Source organism: Chiloscyllium plagiosum, unplaced genomic scaffold, assembly GCF_037043375.1.
Source record: "Chiloscyllium plagiosum isolate Xiang-an unplaced genomic scaffold, Cpla_swu_hap1 HiC_scaffold_18, whole genome shotgun sequence".
NCBI lineage: Eukaryota > Metazoa > Chordata > Chondrichthyes > Orectolobiformes > Hemiscylliidae > Chiloscyllium > Chiloscyllium plagiosum.
The window spans coordinates 102,453,529-102,476,718 of NW_028270156.1; the positions used below are offsets into that span (position 1 = coordinate 102,453,529).

Genomic DNA, 23,190 nt, shown 5'->3' on the forward strand with positions numbered 1-23,190 from the left:
AAAGACCGAGAGGTGATTTTACGGAGATTTATAAAATCACGAGGGGCATGGATATGGTGAACAACCGGAGTCTTTTCCCCCCAGGTTAGATGGGTCCAAACAAGAGCACACGGGCTTAAGTTGAGAGGGCAAAAATTTAAAAGGAATCTAAGGGGCCACGTGTTCAAGCTGAGCGTGATGTATGTGTGGAATGAGCTGCCAGATGAAGTAGTTGAGGCTGATAGAATTAAAACATTTAAAAGGCATCCGATTGGGTACATGAATAGGAAGGGTTTCGAATGATACGGACCAATAGCTGGCAAACGGGACTCCATTAGTTTAGGATTCCTAGTTGGCATGGACCAATTGGACCAAAGGTCTGTTTCTGTGCTGTACATCTGACACTAATAAATGAAAATAAGATGTGTTCCTCTTTTGTGGAGAGCTAGCAGAAGCACAGATAATTATCCTTGGAGCTGAGAATGTTAAGCAATGATTTCGACCAGATGCAGATTTGTTTTCAATGTATTTAATTTGCAGAGAGAGAGAGGAATTGTTAACAACGTCATAATTTTAGTAACTATTTTCAAGTAATTGGCAACTAATGCAGGGTGAATATGTGAACATTATTTTATTCAGTAAATTCTGAGCATCTGGAACAGTCTGAATGGCAGCTGGACACAGATTCAGCAGTTATTCATAAATAGATTTGGAATTTTACTTTTTAAGCAAAGGTTTGGGGGGCTAAGGGCAAATGGGAGGGGAGTTGGGACAGATGTGCAGCATCTCCAGAGGGAGAGAGTATAGCCCCGATGGGCTGAATAGCCCCCAGCCCCAAGCTCTGTGATACTGCCCCATTCACTGTGAATGATGAAGCTCATCCGAGGGCAGAGAGGGAGGATACCACCACTCACCTCACAATGGGCCTCAGGTGATTGATGTCAGCGCAGGCCAACAGGAGGCAGAGGGTGGGACTGGAACACGAGGCAGTACCAGTTTATCTTCCAACCAATCGGAGTGAACGAGGGTATCCTTAAGGCTAGAATGAAAGAAAGGCACATGTAGCAGAGATTTGAGAAACTGGAGGAGATTAGAGATAGGGAGCGTTTTGTGGCTGGAGAGGAATCATATGAATAAGGAAGAGTTGTGAAGCTGGATGAGGTGACAGTGATCGGGAGAGTTGTGAGGATGGAGGAATTTGGAGACAGTGATAATGAGAGTCCTAATGTTATACAGCAAGGAAACAGGCCCTGTGGTCCAACCAGTCCATGCCGACCATAATTCCAAACTAAACTAATTGTACCTGCCTCCGTTTAGTCCACATCCATCCAAATATTTCCTATTTGCGTACTTATCTGAATGTCTTTTAAATATCGTAATTGTATTCACAACTACCACTTCCTCTGGAAGTTCATTCCACACGTGTAATTTTTTAAAAAAAAATCCCTAATGTCTTTTCTCTAATCTTTCTCATCTCTTCTCAAAATGAATGCACCCGAATTTTGAACTCCCCTCTCTCCCAGCCATTCACCTTTATCTACACTCTTCACGATTGCATAAACCTTTTAATAAGGTCACCCCTCAACCTCCTAAACTCCAGTGAAAAAAGTCCCACCCTTTCCTGATAACACAATCCCTCCATTCCCATTAATATTCCAGTAAATCTCTTCTGAACCTGCTCTGATTTAATGATATCCTTCCTATAACAGCACAACCAGAGCTGGGTTTAGAAATCCAGAAGAGGCCTCGCCAACATCCTGAACAACCTCAACATAACGTCCCAATTCCTATACTCAAAGGTGTGAAAAATGAAGGTAAGTGTGCTTGAACACTTTCTTAACCACCCTGTCTACATGTAACACGAACTTCAAACACGTGAAGCCCTCGGTCTCTTTGTTCCATATCACTACTCAACGCCTTACCTGTAATGAGTGTAAGTCCTGCCTTTGTTTGTTTTATCAAGATGTAATATTTTGTATTTATTCCAATCCAAAAATCCTTTGATTATAAAGGCAGTAGGAGTATAATTAAGAGGGAAATCAGGAGGCAAAAAGGGGACGTGAGATAGCTTTGGAAAATAGGGTTAAGGATAATCCAAAAGGCTTTTATAAATACATGAAGAACAAAAGGCTAACTAGGGAGAAATTAGAGACCCTCAAAGATCAGCAAGGTAGCCATTGTGTGGAGCTGCAGGCGATGGGTGAGAGAGGGAAACAAGTATTTTGTATCAGTGTTTACTGTGGAGAAGTACATGTGAGATATAGATAGTGGGGAAATAAATGGTGATATCTTGAAAAAAAAGTCCATATTACAGAGAAGGAGGAGGTGCTGGATGAGTGGCTAAGGAGCTGGTGCAGGGGAAAAGGATTCACATTTTTGGATCATTGTGATCAACTCTGGGGTAGAATTGACCTGCGTAAGAAGGATGGATTGTACCTGATTTGGAAGGTGTCTAATATCGAGGCAGGGAGATTTGTTAATGCTACTCGGGAGGCAGTAAATCAGTGAGGAGTAGGTGTGATCGCAAATAGCTAGTGAGAAAAGAGATATCTCTGAGGCTGGTACAGTTCAGAAGGCAAATAGTCATTGCAGGCAAGGGCAAGACACAGAACAAGGTGGGATTTAGCAGTTACACTGCATTTATTTCAATGCAAGAGGCCTGACAGGGAAGGCAAATGAGCTCAGGGTATGGTTTTGAACATGACACTGGGATATCATGGGTATTATAGAAAGGACTGGCAGCTTAATGTTTCCGGGTATAGATGCTATAGGAAGAATAGAAAAGAGGACAAGAGGAGGGGGAGTGGCATTTTTGATTAGGGACAGCATTAAGATTGTGCTTAGGGAGGACATGCCTGGGAGTACGTCCAGTGAAGTTATTTGGGTGGAACTGGGAAATAAGGAAGGGATGATCTCCTTATTGGGGTTGTCTGCGTGGGTTTCATCTGGGTGCTCTGGTTTCCTCCCACAGTGCAAAGATATGCTGGGTAAGTTCGATTATCCAGGCTGAATTGCCACAGTGTTCATGGATGTGTAGGTTGGTTGGTTATCCTGGCTGAATTGCCCACAGTGTTTAGGGATGTGTAGGTTGGGTGGATTATCCTGGCTGAATTGCCCACAGTGTTTAGGGATGTGCAGGTTGGGTGGATTGTCCAGGCTGAATTGCCCACAGTGTTCAAGGATGTTCATGTTGGGTGGATTATGCAGGCTGAATTGCCCATAGTGTTCAGGGATGTGCAGGATGGCCCTGGGAAATGCAACGTTGCAGGGGGAGGTTAGGCGACTCTGAGGGTCAGTGTCAGTGTGATGAGATGAATGGTCTTATTCCACACTGTCGGGATTCTCTGATAATTCTACTAGTTTTAAAATAGTTCCAGAAAATAATAGACCAGATCTAAAAGTTAAGGTTCTAAATTAGACAAAGGCCAATTTTCACAGCACAAGGCAAGCACTTTCAAAATTTATTTGCGGGAGGTTATTCCCAGGGAAAGGGACGGCTGGAAAGTGGGAACATAAGAACATAAGGAATAAGAGCAGGAGTAAGCCATCTGGCCCCTCAAGCCTGCTCTGCCATCCACAAGATCAGGGCTGATCTGTTCATGGCCTCAGCTCCACATTCCTGCTCTCTCACCATAACCCTTAATTCTTTTCCTGTTCACAAATCTACATTTTGCCTTAAAGGCATTCAAGTTGATAACGTCAAATGCTGCACTCGGCAGGGAATTCCACAGATTCACAACCCTTTACCTGAAGAAGCTCCGCCTGAACTCAGTCCTAAATCTGCTCCCCTTATTTTGAGGTTATGCTCTAGTTTCACCCGTCCCCAGTGGAAATAACCTCCCTGCTTCTGTCTTATCTACTTCCTTCAAAGTTTTATTTTTTCCTCTCCAACCTCCCATTCTTCTAAATTACAATGACGATAGAACCAGTTTTCTCAATCTCTCCACATACGCCAACCCACTCAATTCCCAACTCAAGCTAGTGAACCTCCTGTGCCAGTACATCCTTGCTAATGTAAGGGGACCAAACCTGTACACAGTACTCCAGGTGTGGCCTCCCCAGCACACTGTATAGCTGCAGCATAACCATCCCTCTAGCAATGAAGGACAATATTCCCTTCACTGTCTTAATTACCTGCTGCACCTGCAAACCAACTTCCTGTGATTCATGCACAAGGACACCCAGCTCCCTCTGTACAGCAGCCTGCTGCAATTTTTCACCAGTTCGTCATCAGTTTGCTGTTAGTCCAACTAAAATGGATAACCTCACATTTCCCAACATTGTCCTCCATCCACCAGATCCTTACCCACTCACTTAACCTATCTGTATCCCTGTGCAGACTGACAGTGGTCTCTACAGACATTGCTCTACCTCATCTTTGTATCAAATGTGAACTCTGACACCGTACACTTGGTCCTCAACTCCAAAACATTTGTGTAAATTATAAACCGTTGTAGTGCCAAAAGTAATCCAAACACCCATTTATCCCCGTTCTTTATTTTTTGTTGGTTAACCGATCCTGTATCAATGATAATACATTACCCACAATGCCGTGCATCTTTACCTTATACAGCAGCCTTTGTGTGGCAACTTGTCGAGTACCTTCTAGAAATCCAGATACACCACATCCACCGAGTACCCCATGTCCAACGTGCTCGTCGTATCTTCAAATAATTCCAGTAAATGCGTTATACATGACCTACCTTCCATGAATCCATGCTGTGTCTGCTCAATGAGACAATTTCTACCCAGATATCTCACCACTACTTCTTTGAGAGATTCAAGCATTTTCTCCGCTACAGAAGTTAAACTAACGGGTCCTTTTTGAAAAATAGTGGCACCACATTTGTAGCTTCCATTCTGTCAAAACCATCCCAGAATCCAACAAATTTTAGTGGATTATTACGAGTTGTATTTGCTATTTCCCCCCCACCCCCGCCATCTCCTTTTTCCCTGGGTGCATTCTTTTTAGATTAGATTACTTACAGTGTGGAAACAGGCCCTTCGGCCCAACAAGTCCACACCGACCCGCCGAAGCGTAACCCACCCAGACCCATTCCCCTATATTTACCCCTTCATCTAACACTACGGGCAATTTAGCATGGCCAATTTGCCTAACCTGCACATTTTTTGGATTGTGGGAGGAAACCGGAGCACCCGGAGGAAACCCACGGGGAGAACGTGCAAACTCCACACAGTCAGTCGCCTGAGGCGGGAATTGAACTCGGGTCTCTGGCGCTGTGAGGCAACAGTGTTAACCACTGTGCCACCGTGCCGCCCACAGCCTAAAGGTAGATGGACCAGGAGACCCATCTACCTTTAGGCTGTTATCTTTCCCAACATTACCTCTTTACTGGGAATGATTGCTTCTCTGTCCTCATCTGCCATTGCCTCCATAGGCCTGCGACAATGCGAGGACATAGACAGTATGTTCCTGTTAAGGCCAAGGCTGATAGGTGTAGAGAATGCTGCCTGTCGAGAGAAATTGTGGGCCTGGTCAAGAAAATGAAGGAGGGTATGGCAGGTACAGACAGCTGAGTTTGTGTGAATCCCTAGAGGAGTATAGGGGCAGTAGGAGTATACTCGAGGTAAACCAGGAGGGCAAAAAGGGGACATGAGATAGCATTAGGAAATAGGTTTAAGGAGAATCCAAAGTGTTTGTACAAATACACTAAGGACAAGCGAGTAACCAGGCAGAGAATAGGTACCCGCAAAAATCATCAAGGCTGTCTGTGGAACCGCAGGAGGTGGGAGAGAATCTATATGAGATTCTTTTACTGAAAGAGGATGTGGCAGCTAGAGTGTTTGGAGAAATAAATAGTGATCACGTGACAAGTGTCCATATTACAGAGGAGGGGGTACTGGATGTCTTAAACGGTAGCAAGGTGGAATAATCCCTGGGACGTACTCAGGTGTAACCCAGAACTTTGTGGGAATCTAGGGAAGTGTTTGCTGGACCCCACGCTGAGATATTTGTGTCATTGATAGTCACAGGTGAGGTGCTGGAAGATGGGCGCAATTATTTGAGAAAGGTGGGAAGGAAAGGCCAGGGAACAATAGACCAGTGAGCCTGAAATCAGTGGCACAGAAGTTGTTGGATGTGATTCTCAAGGACATGATTTACATGTAATTGGAAAGGCAAGAAGTGATGAGGGAGACGCAGCATGGCTTTGTATGTGGAAGTCACTAACTTGGACTCCAGGAAGACACAAGGTTCTACATAACAGACCGGTTAGCAAGTTTGAGACTGTAGAATACAGGGAGGACTAGCTATTTAGATACAGAATTGTCTAGAAGGTCATAGAGATGTATAACATGGAAACAGACCCTTCAGTCCGTACCGTCCATGCCAACAACTTACCCAACCCAACAACTGTGTGAGAAATATGCTGTCAGGCTGGGTGCTGGGTCCACTGCTTTTTGTCATTTATAGCAATGATTTCTATGTGAATAGATGAGGTATGGTTAGTAGGTTTACACTAGACACCAAAATTGGAGGTGTAATGGACAGTGAAGAAGGTTACCTCAGTACAATGGGACTTCAATTAAATGGGCTAAGGAGGGGCAGATGGGTTTAATTTAGATAAATGAGTTTCTGCATTTTGGAAAAGCAAATCAGAGCAGGGCTTGTACACTTAATGAGGAGGTCCTGGGGAGTGTTGCTGAACAAAGAGACCTTGGAATGCAGGTTCACACTTCCTTGAAAGTGGAATCTTAGGTAGGCTAGTGAAGAAGATGTTTTGTATTGAGTATAGGAGTTGCGACATTATTTTGGAGCTGTACAGGGCATTGATTCACCTACTTCTCGAATTCTGCTTTCACTCCTGGTCTCCCCGCTATAGGAATGATGTTGTGAAACGTGAAAGGATTCAGAAAAGATGCACAAAGATGTTGCCAGGGTTGAGAGTTTGAGATATAGGGAGAGGCTGAATTGGCTGGGGCTGTTTTCCCTGGGCATCGGATGCTGAGAGGTGACCTCAGTGGTTGATACACTCGTGAGGGACATGGTGAGGGTGAACAGCCAGGGTCTTTTTCCCACGTTAGGTGTGTCCAAAACGAGAGAGCACAGGCTTAAGGTGTGAGGGAAAAGATTTAAAAGGGATGTGAGGGGCAATGTTTTCAAGCTGAACATGGTATGTGTATGGAATGAGCTGCCAGAGAAAGTGTGGAGGCTGGTACAATTGCAACATTTAAAAGGCATCTGATTGGATATGTGATCAGGCAAGTTTGAGAAGGATATGAGCCAAGTCCTGGCAAATGGGATGAGATTAATTTAGGATATCTGGTGGGCATGGACAAGTTGGACCAAGGGGTCTGTTTCTGTGCTGTACATTTCTATGACACTAATAAATTAAAATTAAGATCGGTTTCTCTTTTATGGAGAGTTAGCAGAAGGTCAGAAAATTCTCCTTGGAGCTGAGAAGGTTAAGCAGTGATTTCAACGAGGAGCAGTATTGTTTCCAGGAAATTTAATTTACAGAGAGACAGCATGAGAAATTATTAACATTGTCACAATTTTTATGAACTACTTTCGGTAAGTGGCAAATAATGCAGGGTAAAAACGTGAAGATTATTTTACTCAGTAAGTTCTGAGCGTCTGGAACAGTTTGATTGACAGCTGGATGCAGATTCAGTAGTTCTTGTCAAAACAAATTTGCAATTTTCCTTTTTAAAGGAAGGATTTGGAGGGCTATGTCCAAATGGAAGGTGAGTTGGGACTGACTGGCACCATCTCCAGACGGAGAGTGTACAGCCCCATTAGGCTGAATAGCCCCCAGCCCCTGTGCTCTGAGACACTGTCTCATTCACTGAATGACGAAGCTCATCACAGGGCAGAGCCATAGACATGTACAGCATGAAATCATACTCTTTGGTTAAACTGGTCTATGCAGACCAGATATCCCAACCTAATCTAGTCCCATTTGCCAACACTTGGCACATATCCCTCTACTCCCTTACTATTCATATACCCATCCAGATGCCAAATGGTATAATTGTACCAACCTCCTCCACTTCCCGAGAGAAGATTCCATCCACGCACCAACTCCACTGTGAAAGAAATTGCCCCTCAGATCCATTTTAAGTCTTTCCCTTCTCATCTTAAACCTATGCCCTCTCGCTCTGGACTCCTCCACCCCAGGGAAGATACCTTGTCTATTTATACTACCCATGCCCCTCATGATTTAATAAACCTTTGAGGTCATCCCTCAGCCTCTGATGCATCTGGGAGGATCCCACCACTTATGTCACAATGGAGCCTGGCTGATTGACACAGCTTCAGACCAGTAGGACAGTTGGCGTGATCCTCCAGCCAAAGGGAGTGAATGAGGGGTGGGTCCAGCGGGCCAACACCTGACCATGAGCTTTGCAAGCGCAGTGTCACTGTGAGCGGGAGGGGTCTCAGTGAGTGTGAAGGGACTGGGAGAGAGATGGAGTTCGTGTGGACTGGGAGGGTTGATAAACACTGTTTCAGTCTGCTAGACCTGAAAAAAATACTCGGGGTAAATTAAAACCAAAAGAACTGCGGATGCTGTAAATCACACACAACAACCTCAAGGTACTGGAAAAGCTCCGCAGATCTGACAGCATCTGTGAAGAGAAATCAGTTCTCATTTTGGATCCGGTGACGCTTCCTCAGGTACTGATATTACTGAGAAAAATACTATTGGTTTATATGCAGAAGGTAGGGGTTAAGGAGTAAATGATAGGTGTGGATAGAGTCAAAAGAGAGAGAGACAGAGAGAGAGGAGCAGTTGGACAAAGGAGTGGATATCAACCTGGCTGGGGGAGAGTAAATACCTGTTTATGGGGACTGTTAGTGGTTATCCATAGGTAGTGTGTAATAGCAGGCTATGTAATAACAAGGCCTGGTATTTGAGGTAGGGGGCAAAGAAACTAGAACGTGGGAGAGTTCAGGACCTAAAATTATTGAATTCGATGTTGAAGCCATGGGATTGCAGGGTCCCCGAGTGGGAGATGAGGTGTTGTTCTTCCAGCTTGCTTTAAAGTGTGGCGCTGGAAAAGCACAGCAATTCAGGCAGCATCCAAAGAGCAGGATAATCGACATATTGGGCATATAAGCACTTCATCAGAAATGTGGGAGTGGGGGAAGCTGGCTGAGAGATAAATAGGGAGGGGTGTGTGGGGTTGGGGGGAAGGGAGCTAGGAAGAGACGAGGTAGATGTAGATGGGGTAGTAAAAACAATGACTGCAGATGCTGGAAACCGGATTCTGGATTAGTGGTGCTGGAGGAGCACAGCAGTTCAGGCAGCATCCTGATGAAGGTCTTTTGCCCGAAACGTCGATTTCAAAGCTCCTTGGATGCTGCCTGAACTGCTAAGCTCTTCCAGCACCACTAATCCAGTAGATGGGATAGTGGTGAGAGGGTGGAATGGATAATTGGGAAGGATGATGGACAGGTGGGACAGTTCAACAGGCCAGTGCCGAGTTGGAGGGTTGAATCTGTGATGAGGTGGGGGAGAGGAGATGAGGAAACCTTGATGCCGTGTGGTTGAAAGGTCCCAAGGTGGAAGATGAGGTGTTCTTCCTCCAGGGGTCGGGTGGCTCGGATCTGGAGGTGGATGACACCCAGGAATTGCATGTCCTTGGCAGCGTGGCGGCAGAGGGGGGTAGCTGAAGTGTTTGGCCACAGGGCGGTGGGGTTGGTTGGTGCATGTTCCCTGAAATGTTCCACAAGTTGGCATCCTGACTCCCCACTGTAGAGGAGACCGCATCGAGAGCAAAGGACACAAAAAGTGAGGTGTTATTGGATGTGCAGGAAAATCTCTGCTGGATGTGGGAGGATCCTGTAGTGCCTTGGATGGAGTTGAGGGGGGAGGTGTGGGCACAGGTGGCAAATGAAGGTGCTGGGAGTGGAGGATAGTTTGGTGGGTCGCATGGATCTAATGAGGAAGTCACAGAGGGAATGGTCTCGGGAATGCTGAAAGGGGTGGGGAGAGAAATATATCTCTGGTGGTGTTGTCTGATTTTAGTTGGTGGAAATGGCAGACGATGATGCATTGTATCTGGCTGGAAGGTGAGGAAGAGGGGGATTCCATACTTGTTGCAGTTGGAGGTGTGGGTGCCAAGGGCAGTGGTGTGGGAAGTGGAGGAGATACACGGGAGGAGAAATTGCAGTCCTTGAAATCGGAGGCCATTTGGTATGTTCTGGAGTGTTCTTCCAGCTTGTATCAAGCTTCACTGGAACACTGCAGTAAGCATGAGACAGAGATGTTGGCCTGGGAACAGCCTTGTGTGTTAAAGTGGGGGGCAACTGGATGCTCCGGGTTTTTTTTGCATCAGAACATAGATCATCAGCCGTCTTTTCCACCACCGCTACTGAGATGCTACCAGGTTCCTGTCTACTCCATTAACAGCTTTCCGCCCTTCCAGCCGGATTGTTATCCACTCTTTTGTCTTTCCAAATGTTCCAGTCTCTCTTTGGGCTCTGTCCCCACCTATTATTTACTCTTTAACCCTTATCTCCTGTAGTCCAAAAATGTGCAGATTAGGAGAATTGGCCCAGCTAAATTTCCCGTAGTGTTCAGGGATGTGCATTAGTCCGGGGAAATGGTGAGTAAACGGAATGGGAATGGGTCTGGGTGGGTGTAGAATTGTTGGGCCGAAGGGCCTGTTTCCTGTGGGGATTCTAATTTTCCCAATTGCCATCGGTTCTGAGGAAGGGTCACTGTACCCATGATGACCCTTCGTGTGTGCAGGAGGAGGAAACGGGAAAGGAGAGAGTGGCAGCAGAAACCGGATGAAATGTATCAGTGGAGACTGGGAGGGTTGAGTGACACTCTGTGCAGGTCGTTAATCTGAATTAGAAACTCCTGGTCCCTGGTTTGCAGCAAAGTGGAAGATGGCTTGGGCCTCAGGCAGTGAGACGTGCTGGGTTATGGCTGCCATCTTTATCTGGGGCCAAGGTACAGCAAGGAGCATGCACGTGTCCTCTTCCTGGGTGGGGGCGGTGCGATTTGAAGAGGAGCATCCAACACCTACCAAAAGAAGTGTTTGCCTTCACTATTCATCTTGCACTGACTATGAGCTTTGTTTTGTGAATTTATTTTATAGGATATTAGTTGAGAATAATTGAGACTGTGATCTCAAAAGCAAGTTTCTGCAGTCCACAGAGTCATCACGATCTGAATATCATTGACATTTAACTGTGAAAGGAGAAAGGTTTATCTGTTCTGTCTGTGGGACAATATCTTCAATATTTTTGTCAAGCCAAAAGCAGAACGATGTTCAGGTCCATGGTTGGATCACCCTTTGGGTGTGTGTTCAATTCTTGGCCCTGTAGCTGTGGAAGGAGGTATTGGCCTGAGAGAGAGCACAGATTTATCCATATTACACCTCGTCTCTTTGCAGGAACTGTCAGATTTAGTCTCAATCATCCACTTTATGATGTTAATCTGTAAACTCCTTACTTCCAATTCCCTGCAAATTTCACATTGAAATTCCTTGTGGACTCAAATTCCAGCACCATTTCAGGTGGAAAGTTCCAGATTCTGACAACTGTCTGTTCATTCGGAAACTGCTGAAGTCCATTTTGACTCTGGGGTTACAAAGGGATGAATTGAAAGATGAGATGCTGGTCCTGAGCTCCCATTGAGATGCATTGGAACAGTACAAGAGGCTGAGGGCAGTGTAGGTGTGAGCAGACAATGAAAATGACAGGGCTGCACTGTGAGGGCTACTTGGATCAATGAGAGTGTTTTGGAGTTGGATGTAAACAGAGTGAGGTGAGACAGGGAGAAGGTGAAGCTGAAACTCAGTTTTACTTCAGACTATTCAGAAATTCACAGTCCCAATGGGAATAGCCAATTTGTCAGTGATACCTGCGGAGTATTTAAGTTTATAAAAGTACAACATATCAGCTGAACTAAAGATTTGTTTTATTATAATGGGCATGTTTGAAGTGAAGGAAGGTTGCTCACTCACTTAAATTCTCTTAATGGGAGTAACTAGATGAATGTAGTGAGATGTTGTTACAAGAGCCCTCAGACCCGTGGTGTGCTCCTCTTGCACAATGTGGGACATAAGGGATGCTTCCAGTGTCCCTTACGGCTATGTGTGCAGGCAGTGTGCCCACCTGTCGCTACTGAGAAACTGTTTTTCAGACCTGGAACTGAGAATGGACTCGCTGTGGAGCAATGCTGAGATTTTTATGGACAGAATGGTTAATGAGTTAGTCACACTGCAGGTGAGAGTTACACAGGCAGAAAGGGAATGTGTGACCATCAGATCAAGTAAAAGGCTCAGGAAGGAAATGCAGGACTCCCCAGCGGTTATTCCCTTCTCATACAGATACTATGCACCACTTGGAATTCTATAAAGGGGGCAACAGGTGGGGTGGCCTCTCAGGGGAAATCAGCAACAGCCAGGTTCATGACACTGCTCCACTGCACAGAACAGGAGGAGGGAGAATGGCAGAGCTGTAGTGACAGGGGATCCAGTAGACAGGCGTGTCTGTGGCCACAGACATGAATCCAAACAGTGGAATTGAACCCAGGTCCCTTTATTGAAAAGTGCACAGACCAATAAAGGTCAGTGTCCCAAATGCAACCTTCAGCACTTGACCACCCTGAAGCTCCATTTTCCAGGGACTGTGCACTTGTTCTGAGCTCTTCAGAGGGATTGAAGGGGACAGGGAAAAAACAGGAGCAAGGTTGTGTTGCAGATCTATAAAATAACTGTCTCTCTCGCCTCTCGGTTTCTCCCCCCGCCTCGGTCGCCCACACCCCTCGTGCCTCCTCCCCACCACAGGGAAAAGACCTTGTGTATTTACTCTATCCATGCCCCTCCTGATTTTATAAACCCCTATAAGGTCACCCATCAGCATCTAATGCTCCAGGGAAAACAGTGTATTCAGCCTCTCCCTGTAGCTCAAATCCTCCAACCCTGGCAACATGCTTGTAATTCTTTTCTGACCACTTTCACGTTTCACAATATTGTTTTGATAGGAAGGAGACCAGAATTGCATGCAATATTCCAAGATTGACCTAACCAATGTCCTGTAGAGCCGCAATATGACCTCCCAACTCCTATACTCAGTGCTCTGACCGATAAATGAAAGCATACTAAACACCTACTTCACTATCCTATCTACCTGCGATTCTGCTTTCAAGGAGCTATGAACCTGCATTCCAAGGTCTCTTTGTTCAGGAGCACTCCCGAGGACCTTACCATTAAGTGTATACACCCTGCTAATATTTGCTTTTCCAATATGCAGCACCTCACATTTATCTAAATTAAACTCTTTCTGCCAGTCCTCAGCACATTCGACCCTCTGATCAAGATCCTGTTGTAATCTGAGGTAATCCTCTTCACTGTCCACTACACCTGCAATTTTGGTGTCATCTTACTAACAATGCTTCCTATATTCACATCCAAATCATTCATATAAATGATGAAAATTAGTGGATCCAGGACCAATACTTTGTGACACCCCACTGGTCACAGGTCTCCAATCTGAAAAGCAACCTTCCACCACCACCCTCTGTCTTCTACCTTTGAGCCAGTTTTGTATCCAAATGGCTCGTTCTCTCTATCTTCCTTGAGATCTAACCTTGCTAACCAGTCTTCCATGGGGAACCTTGTTGAACACCTTACTGAAATCCATGTAGATCGTTTACACCGCTTTGCCCTCATCAATCCTCTTTGTTACTTCTTCTAAAAAATTGACTCATGTTCATGAGAGGTGATTTCTCACACACAAAGCAGTTATTAATATCCACGACTTAACTGTACATTGGGGTCTGCGTCACACAATTATAGGTGTTAATATTCTGGATAAAGTTCACGTACACCAGCTTTGTGTTAGTGACTGTGTGTTGAGTCTTGTTAATAACACCAATGCCGGTTAGTTCCTTTTGAAAGGCAGTCCCTTCCGTTCTGCTTGTCTCCTCCATCCCCACCGTAGACAGTAAGTGGGAGGAGCTCATGGAGTTTCCATGTGAGTGAAATTGAGAAAATCTTCCCTTCATTCCATTAGCCCACCAGGAAATAGTGGTAGTGTCCTTACCTCTGAACCACGAGGTTTGGGTTCAAAGTTGAGTAACAGCATCTTTGAAGAGGCTGTTTGGAAAACATGCCCAAGCTTCCAGCTGTCCCTGCCTGAGCCTCCAAATACAACCTTCCTGTAGTTTCTCTCCTGTCAGACTCTCCCATTGCTCAGTTTGTCCAGGATCCCCTCCTGCTGCTGCACTGCTCCTGTCCCTCACTGAGCTGTCCATCCCCCCAGTGTCCTCCACATTCATTCATTGTTTACCATCCTATTGTCCCAGTACTCCAGTCCTCCAGCCCCGCCCCCTCCACCCTATTGGGCAGCAACTGCTGTCAATCACCCAGGGTCCTATGTGATCTGGAGCATGCTCTGTAGGAGGGGCAACCAGTGCACGGGCGCAGTGCTGGCCAATTGTTGGCGTATGTGCAGTATGGGACAGTGCCAGGGAGGCTGTGGGTGTGTGGGATTAATCTGTCATTTGGCAGCTCACTCCTTTCCTCCTCTGGGAACAGGACCCAGGGGAATGGTCCCAGCCCTGGTATCGTGACAAGTGGTCGGCGTATCAGTGGGGGGAGCATTTTGCAGAAAGTTATCTGAACTCGTGTGAAGATTCAGTAATGTTATGGAGAGGATCAAGGATGGGCCTGCAATTAAAGTTCTAATTTGGTTCATTTTAGTTCAACCAGATATGATTTGGCCAGTGTGTGCAGGATGGTTCTTATCAGAGGGTCGGTGTGGGGAAAATAAATAAGAGATTCCAGATTGGGAAAAAAAAATCAGTTTGGGTCTGACCAGGAAGGAAACCCTGGGAGGTGGGAGGAGGATTCACCAACACCCAGGAGGCTCTGATTCAGAGTAATAGACTTGATTAGATTAGATTTCCTACAGTGTGGCAACAGGCCCTTCGGCCCAACCAGTCCACACTGAAGAGTAACCCACCCAGACCCATTTCCCATGGCCGATTCACCTGACTTGAGCATCTTTGGATTGTGGGAGGAAACCGCAGCACCCGGAGGAAACCCACGCAGACACGGGGAGAACGTGCAAACTCCACACAGACAGTCACCCAAGGCTGGAATCGAACCTGGGACCCTAGTGTTGTGGGGCAGCAGTGCCATCGTGCCACCCCCTTTTTTTGTTCTTAGCCTGCAGGCAGGAGCTAGGAAGCTGAATTCAAGGAGAGGAGAGAGAGTGTGAGAACTGGGTGTGGAGGAAAGGAGTGAGGAGATTGGTCTGGTCTTCAGTTAACGAGAGAGAAATTGTGAGACTGAGATTTAAAGCTTTGGGGCAACAAGGAAACTACAATTTAATACTATCATTGTCTTATAAAGATCTTGTTTTCTCTGTACGGTACTGAAATGGCGGATTTGCGGATGAGAAATTCAAATTGAACTTCATGTTCAGTTTTGATGGTTACTTGATCCGTGCCGATCTGAATATCATTGGCCTTTTCATGTTGAAGGAAAGGTGTGTATTCTGTCCGTGGGTGAATATTTCAAATATCACTGTGACTGGAAACATTACTGAGACACAGCCAAGTCCATGTCAGTGTGGTGACTGTGGAGAGAGATTTCGTTTGTTTTTAAAAGTCTGAAAACATGGCACATTTTCCAGGAACAATTAAGCTACAGATTTGTTTTGTATGAGGACAAGGTTTTAATTAACCAAGCAACCAGAAAGAGACAAGGATGCCTGCACCATGGAACAAACCATGAAAACGGGATTGTTGTAAAGGAGTTAATTATCGATCATGGCTTGTAATTCATTGGCGTTGTCACGTCGGTTCCAGCGCCTTTGGGAAATAGTGGAAATGTGATGAATTTAATGTAGGTTTCAGTTATTAAACGGGAAAAAGTGCAGAAGAAATTTACAAGGATTTTTGCCAGGGCTCAGGGGTCTGAGTTATAGGAAGAGGTTGGACAAGCAAGGATTTTTTTTTGGTTAGAGCAGAGGAAACAGGGGGGGAATCTTTTCTCGAAGTCTATAAGACAATGAGAGGCATGGGTAAGGTGAATGCACTCAGTCTTTTGCCCAGTGAATCAAGGACTGGAGGGCATCAGTTTAAGGTTATAGGAGAAAGAATGAAAGGGAACCTGAGGGGCAACTGTTTTACACAGAGGGTGGTATGTATATGGACTGAGCTGCCAGTGGAAGTGGTTGAGGTGGGTACATTAATAACATGTAAAAAATATTTGGACAAATGCATGGATAGCAAAGGGTCAGAAGCAGATGGGCCAAATGCAGGAAAATGTGGTTAACGTGATGGGCATTTTGGCGGGCATGGGCCAGTTTGGGCCAAAGGGCCAGCCTCTGCTATAGGATGCTCTGACTCCAAGTATATTTGCTATTTCTCCTGCTATCTCTGGTAGCACCCTGGGATGTATTTCATCTGAGCAAGGAGACGTGTCCACCTTTAACTCCATTAGCTTGCCCAGTTCTAACGCTTTCGTGATGATGGTTGTTTCTTGCTCCTCACCTTCCTTTGTCTCTTTATCAATTACTGGCATGTTCTTCATATCCTCCACTGTGAAGACTGCTGTGTGCTCATATTCCTGAACCCTGCTGGATAGGAATAACTAGGTACAGAACTCTGAGAGGTCTTCTTTGAGTCTTTATTGATGAGACATGGCAGGTACCTTGATAATGTACATGCAAAACACCTCCAGGCAGCATCAGGTAACCCCCCGCCTGTCCGATGTGCCACTCCCATTCTTATACCTTTGTGGTTTTGAATGGAGGCTGTCTCTCAATATTATTTCCATAGCAACGGCAGTTAAAAAGTCGAGTTCAGCTCAACACTTTGTGTGAAATCACATACCCCTCCCCCACACCCCTATGGCTCAGTAAGGTATCTGACCGGCACTTCAGTTTCAGTGGGGCTGTCTGTCAGGATTCTGATGTTGAAGAACTGGTGTTGGACTGGGGTAGGCAAAGTTTAAAAACCACACATCACCAAGTTGTACTTCCAAATAAACCTGTTGGACTATAAGCTTTTGCAGTGTGCTGTGAGTTTGAACTTGATCAGGATTATCTCTATGGTAACAGTTAAGTGCTTCAACAATTACAGAGGCCATATGTTCCCCACATAATAGGTTCTCCTCTAGCAGTGTAAACTGCTATTCTGACCCTGGGGATAGCTACTCAATCCCATCTAGCTTTCTGTGGATCTTTAAAGTTTTTCTAATCTCCTAGATTCTCCTTGGCCTTTGCCAATTTGTATGCTTTCTATTTCAATTTGATAAACTCCCTTATTTCCTTAGCCACCCATGACAGATTTCTTCTTTTCCTACAGTCCTTTGTTTTCACTGATATATACTTTTGCTGAGCAGTTTGAAAATTTTTTTGATATTCCTCCACTGTCTGTCAACTGTCCCACCCTAAAGTCTTTGCTTCCAGTCTATATTAGCCAACTCCTGCCTCATCCTATTGTAGTCTCCTTTGTTTAAGCACAGGATCTTGGGATTGGATTTAATCTTCCCGCTTTCCAACTGTATTCTAAATTCAATCATACTTAACACAAGTCTTTTATCAGATTATGAGGTGAGGCGATGTTACCTGGGTGTTTTGGTTTTCATTGTCAGAGACCTTGGCTTTGTAATAAAGTACAGGATAGATATTCACAACAGAATGGCTGTTGGAGGTTCCTGGTTACAGGTGTTTCAGTAAGATTAGGGAGGGTGGGAAAAAAGGAGGGGGGTGGCATTGCTAATTAGAAATGGTATAACGGCTGCAGAAAGGAAGTTTGAGGGGGATCTGCCTCTGGAGGTAGTATGGGCTGAAGTCAGAAATAGGAAAGGTGCAGTCACCTTGTTGGGTGTTTACTATAGGCCCCCCAATAGCAGCAGAGATGTGGAGAAACAGATTGGGAAACAGATTTTGGAAAGGTGCAGAAGCCACAGGGTCGTAGTCATGGGCGACTTCAACTTCCCAAATATTGATTGGAAGCTCTTTAGATCAAGTAGATTGGATGGGGCGGTGTTTGTGCAGTGTGTCCAGGAAGCTTTTCTAACGCAGTATGTAGATTGTCCAACCAGAGGGGAGGCCATATTGGATTTGGTACTCGGTAATGAACCGGGACAAATGGAGGGCTTGTTAGTGGGTGAACATTTTGGTGATGGTGACCACAATTCTGTGACTTTCACCTTGGTTATGGAGAGAGATAGGTGCGCACAACAAGGTAGATTTTATAATTGGGGGAAGGGAAATTACGATGCTGTAAGGCAGGATTTGAGGAGCATACGTTGGGAGCATAGGCTGTCAGGGAAGGATGTGGTGGAAATGTGGAACTTTTTCAAAGAGCAGATACGACGTGTCCATGATATGTATGTACCTATCAGGCAGGAAAGAAATGGTCGTGTGAGGGAGCCTTGGTTGACGAGAGAGGTTGAATGTCTGGTAAAGAGGAAGAAGGAGGCTTACATAAGGTTGAGGAAACAGGATTCAGACAGAGCAGTGGAGGGATACAGGATAGCCAGAAGGGACCTGAAGAAAGGGATTAGGAGAGCTAAGAGAGGGCATGAAAAATCGTTGGCGGATAGGATCAAGGATAACCCCAAGGCATTTTATGCGTTTGTGAGAAACATGAGAATGACGAGAACGAGGGTAGGTCCGATCAAGGACAGTAGTGGGAGACTGTGTATTGAGTCGGAAGAGATAGGAGAGGTCTTGAACAAGTACTTCTCTTCAGTATTTACGAACGAGAGGGACTGTATTGTAGAAGAGGAGAGTGTGAAATGGACTGGTAAGCTAGAAGAGATACCTGTTAGGAAGGAAGATGTGTTGGACATTTTGAACAACTTGAGGATAGACAAGTCCCCCGGGCCTGACGGGATATATCCTAGGATTATGTGGGAAGCAAGAGAGGAAATTGCAGTACCGTTGGCAATGATCTTCTCGTCTTCACTGGCAACGGGGGTGGTACCAGGGGACTGGAGAGTAGCGAATGTTGTGCCCCTGTTCAAAAAAGGGAATAGGGATAACCCCGGGAATTACAGGCCTGTTAGTCTTACTTCTGTGGTAGGCAAAGTAATGGAAAGGGTACTGAGGGATAGGATTTATGAGTATCTGGAAAGACACTGCTTGATTAGGGACAGCCAGCACGGATTTGTGAAGGGTAGGTCTTGCCTTACAAGTCTTATTGAATTCTTCGAGGAGGTGACCAAGCATGTGGATGAGGGAAGAGCAGTGGATGTAGTGTACATGGATTTTAGTAAGGCATTTGATAAGGTTCCCCATGGTAGGCTTATGCGGAAAGTCAGGAGGCATGGGATAGAGGGAAATTTGGCCAATTGGATAGAAAACTGGCTAACCGGTCGAAGGCAGAGAGTGGTGGTAGATGGTAAATATTCAGCCTGGAGCCCAGTTACAAGTGGAGTTCCGCAGGGATCAGTTCTGGGTCCTCTGCTGTTTGTAATTTTTATTAATGACTTAGAAAAGGGAGTCGAAGGGTGTGTCAGTAAATTTGCAGATGATACGAAGATAGGTGGAGTTGTGGACAGTGAGGAGGGCTGTTGTCGGCTGCAAAGGGACTTAGATATGATGCAGAGCTGGGCTGAGGAGTGGCAGATGGAGTTCAACCCTGCCAAGTGTGAGGTTGTCCATTTTGGAAGAACAAATAAGAATGCGGAATACAGGGTTAATGGTAGGGTTCTTAGTCAGGTGGAGGAACAGAGGGATCTTGGGGTCTATGTACATAGATCTTTGAAGGTTGCCACTCAGGTGGATAGAGTTTGTAAGAAGGCCTATGGAGTATTATCGTTCATTAGCAGAGGGATTGAATTCAAGAGTCGTGAAGTGATGTTGCAGCTGTACAGGACTTTGGTTAGGCCACAGTTGGAGTACTGTGTGCAGTTCTGGTCGCCTCACTTTAGGAAAGATGTGGAAGCTTTGGAGAGGGTGCAGAGAAGATTTACCAGGATGTTGCCTGGAATGGAGAGGAAGTCGTACGAGGATAGGTTGAGAGTTCTCGGTCTTTTCTCGTTGGAACGGCGAAGGATGAGGGGTGACTTGATAGAGGTTTATAAGATGATCAGAGGAATAGATAGAGTAGACAGTCAGAAACTTTTTCCCCGGGTACAACAGAGTGTTACAAGGGGACATAAATTTAAGGTGAAGGGTGGAAGGTATAGGGGAGATGTCAGGGGTGGGTTCTTTACCCAGAGAATGGTGGGGGCATGGAATGCGCTGCCCGTGGGAGTGGTAGAGTCGGAATCATTGGCGACCTTTAAGCGGCATTTGGATAGGTACATGGATGGGTACTTAATCTAGGTTAGAAGTTCGGCACAACATCGTGGGCCGAAGGGCCTGTTCTGTGCTGTATTGTTCTATGTTCTATGTTCTATGTTCTATGTAGAATATTCTGGACAGTGTGAATGTACTACACAGTCTAAAACCATACATCACTGTCTCCCCTCCTTTCACATGATTTGGAAATGCCGGTGTTGGACTGGGGTGTACAAAAATTTTAAAATCACACAACGCCAGGTTATAGTCCCTCAGGTTAAATTGGAAGCACACTAGATTTCGGAGTGTCGCTCCTTCATCATGATCCAATTAAACCTGCTGGACTATAACCTGTTGTTGTGATTTTTAACTCACCTCAATTTAAAATTGCAAAATCATTATCTCCCACACGCTTCCTCACTATCTCATCCACCTGACTATCCTGCTTTTTCCGAAAATCTCCTTTGGTGAAGGTAGTGAGTTTTGGATTCAGCTTTCCAGTTATTACCGTAAAGAGATAAGCCCTCAGCCCAGGAGAGGCAATGCAGCCCTTTGAACCAGCTCCACCATTTAATACCATAATGATTGAGCTCACCTCGGTCTCAGCTGGATTTTTCCCACCTGCTCCCTCTCTCGCCCTTCATCTCATTGCAAATTTAACATCTGTATCTCTTCAGTAAATTTGCTTATTGTCCTGGCATCCACTGTATTTTGAATAAGGAATTCCCCAGATTCACAGCACTTTGAGATAGGTACATTCTTCTTCATGAGAATAGAATAGAGTCCCTACAGTACAGAGACAGGGTATTCGTCCATGGAGTCCACACCAACCCTATAATGAGCATCCCATTCAGACTCACCCATTTGCTGTATTTCCCATGGTTAATGGCTTAACCTGCACAGGCATGGACACTGTGGGAATTTAGCATAGCCAATCCACTTAACCTGCACATCTTTGGACTGAGAGATGAAACTGGAGCACCCAAAGGAAACTTGCACAGACACGGGGAGAACGTGTAAACTCCACACAGTCGCCTAAGGCTGGAATCAAATCCAGGTCCCTGACGCTGTGAGTCAGCAATGCTAACAATTGAGCCACCTCTGCTTAAAACCTGCTCCTCCTATTAACCACTCCACGCCCCAGTTGGCTGAATCTATATTCCTTACATCAAAAAATCAGGTTGTGGAAGCAGATGTCTCAGTAAAACCCAGTGACAGTCCATATGTTCTGTGTGTCTGTATGTGGATCCTACACACAACCCTCCAGCCTACACTTTATAATCACTTCCCAGAGACAGGGCTCCAGTGGCTTCATGGGGACTACAACTCCCACAAGCCCTGAGGCAGGGACCACGCATGTGTGGGGAAACCCAGAACTGTACATGTACAGAAAATGGGTGGGTTTTGGAGCATGTACTTTGGGTAAGTATACTTTGCGGAAAGTACTTCACACTGTGATTGGCTGGAGGAGGAATGCATCTGCTCATAGTATTGATCAGTTGGGGGGGTCAAAGTGTCACTACACGCATGGAGGACCATTCTCTATTCCCAATTCATTGTAATGGTGGGAATCAACTGATGGGGAACGAAGAAGGATCTGACCCATTCTCCCAGACTGTAGGTTCCTCTTCTGTCCAGGATCTGCCACCTCCCTTTCTGTTTCCTTTTGTTTCATTCTGCTGTTACATTACTGACTTGCAGCAACTGAAGGGAAAGGAAGTGAACCCAGAAAGGGTGCAGAGTCTAACCAGGGACGGGAAGTGGTGGCATGGATCTTTTTATCAGTAATGCTATGAGAATGTGGAGGGTGTACATTAGGGGGTAGCAGAGTCAGAATGGTGGGAGAGAGTAAGTGGGCTGGAGGGTTACAGCTTTGAGGGAAGAAAGGGGAAAAGGATATTCCAGAGAAACTAGAATTGTCTGTTCTGAATTTCTAATCTGTAAATATTCCTTTATACAGGGTGCTAGATGGTGAAGATTTGCAACTGAAATCTCAGAATCATGTGCAGATCATGATTAAGTTAACCAGCATTTGAAGAACCAAAGATAGAGAATCTCTCGGCCAAAATCCTGCAACACTCTCCCTCCCAGCATTGTCGGTCTATCTGCACCAAATGGACTGTGAATGGTTCAAGACAGCAGCTCACTACCATGTTCTCAAGGGTAACGAGAGATGGGGTATAAATGCTGGCTGAGCCAGTGATGCCCATATCCTGGAAACGGTTTCTGTCTCGAGTTGCTAAAACCCAGTTGATGTTACTGCAGGATGATGAGGGAGGCTGAGTACATCCTCCAGGAGGCAGCACCATCACATTACCCCTGCCTACACCCACACAGTAACACAGCAACATCACTGGTACAAAAGTCAGTAAAGTTAAAGGAGGACTTCGATATAGTTCTTCGAGGTAAAGTCATGAAAGGGGATTGGAACACAGCAGGAACAGGAGACTGAGCTGGATGGTCAGCTGTTTCCCATTGAATGGTGGAGCAGGATTGAAAGGCTGAATGGTCTCCTCCTGCTGCTATCTTCCAGGAGATTGAACTTCCACATCTTTTTTCAGTGAGGGATGGTTTGATGGATTTTATTTAACATTTATCTTTAACACAAGGTTTGTAAATTTTGGTTTTAAAATGTTGTAAAGGTTGTTTGCACAGCAAATAAAATTAAAGAAAATAAATTAAACTGTCTGAATATAAGTTTTAAAACTTTCAACCTCCTGTAAAACAAAATCCTGTCTATTCCCGGACCCCATCACTTTCCAGCTACTCAAACTCCAGGAAAATATTCCCTCCCTGTCTGAACCTTTGGTTTGATTTAACTGCTTTTCAGTTCTCGTTCTGTGAGCTGTGAAGCATTCTTTTTCCCATTTCTCCGACCCAGAAATGTTATCACAGTAACTTTCCCACCATCAAAATCATCATTACGCCATTTTGCTTTTGGTTAACATATAATCACCAGCAGAGAAAAATGAGGACCACAG

At 45.3% G+C, this 23,190-nt stretch overlaps 2 long non-coding RNA genes across 2 annotated transcripts in view; one reads left to right on the forward strand and one right to left on the reverse strand.

Moving 5' to 3' along the window:
- Positions 1-22,345, forward strand: part of LOC148147128 (uncharacterized) — a 31,194-nt gene extending 8,849 nt beyond the window's left edge. Inside the window, exons 4-5 of the long non-coding RNA XR_015760061.1 lie at positions 1,689-1,793; positions 22,170-22,345. This is a non-coding gene — a long non-coding RNA (uncharacterized LOC148147128). The remainder of the gene's footprint in view (positions 1-1,688; positions 1,794-22,169) is intronic.
- Positions 924-23,190, reverse strand: part of LOC148147129 (uncharacterized) — a 46,261-nt gene continuing 23,994 nt past the window's right edge. The window contains exon 5 of the long non-coding RNA XR_015760062.1: positions 924-1,018. This is a non-coding gene — a long non-coding RNA (uncharacterized LOC148147129). The remainder of the gene's footprint in view (positions 1,019-23,190) is intronic.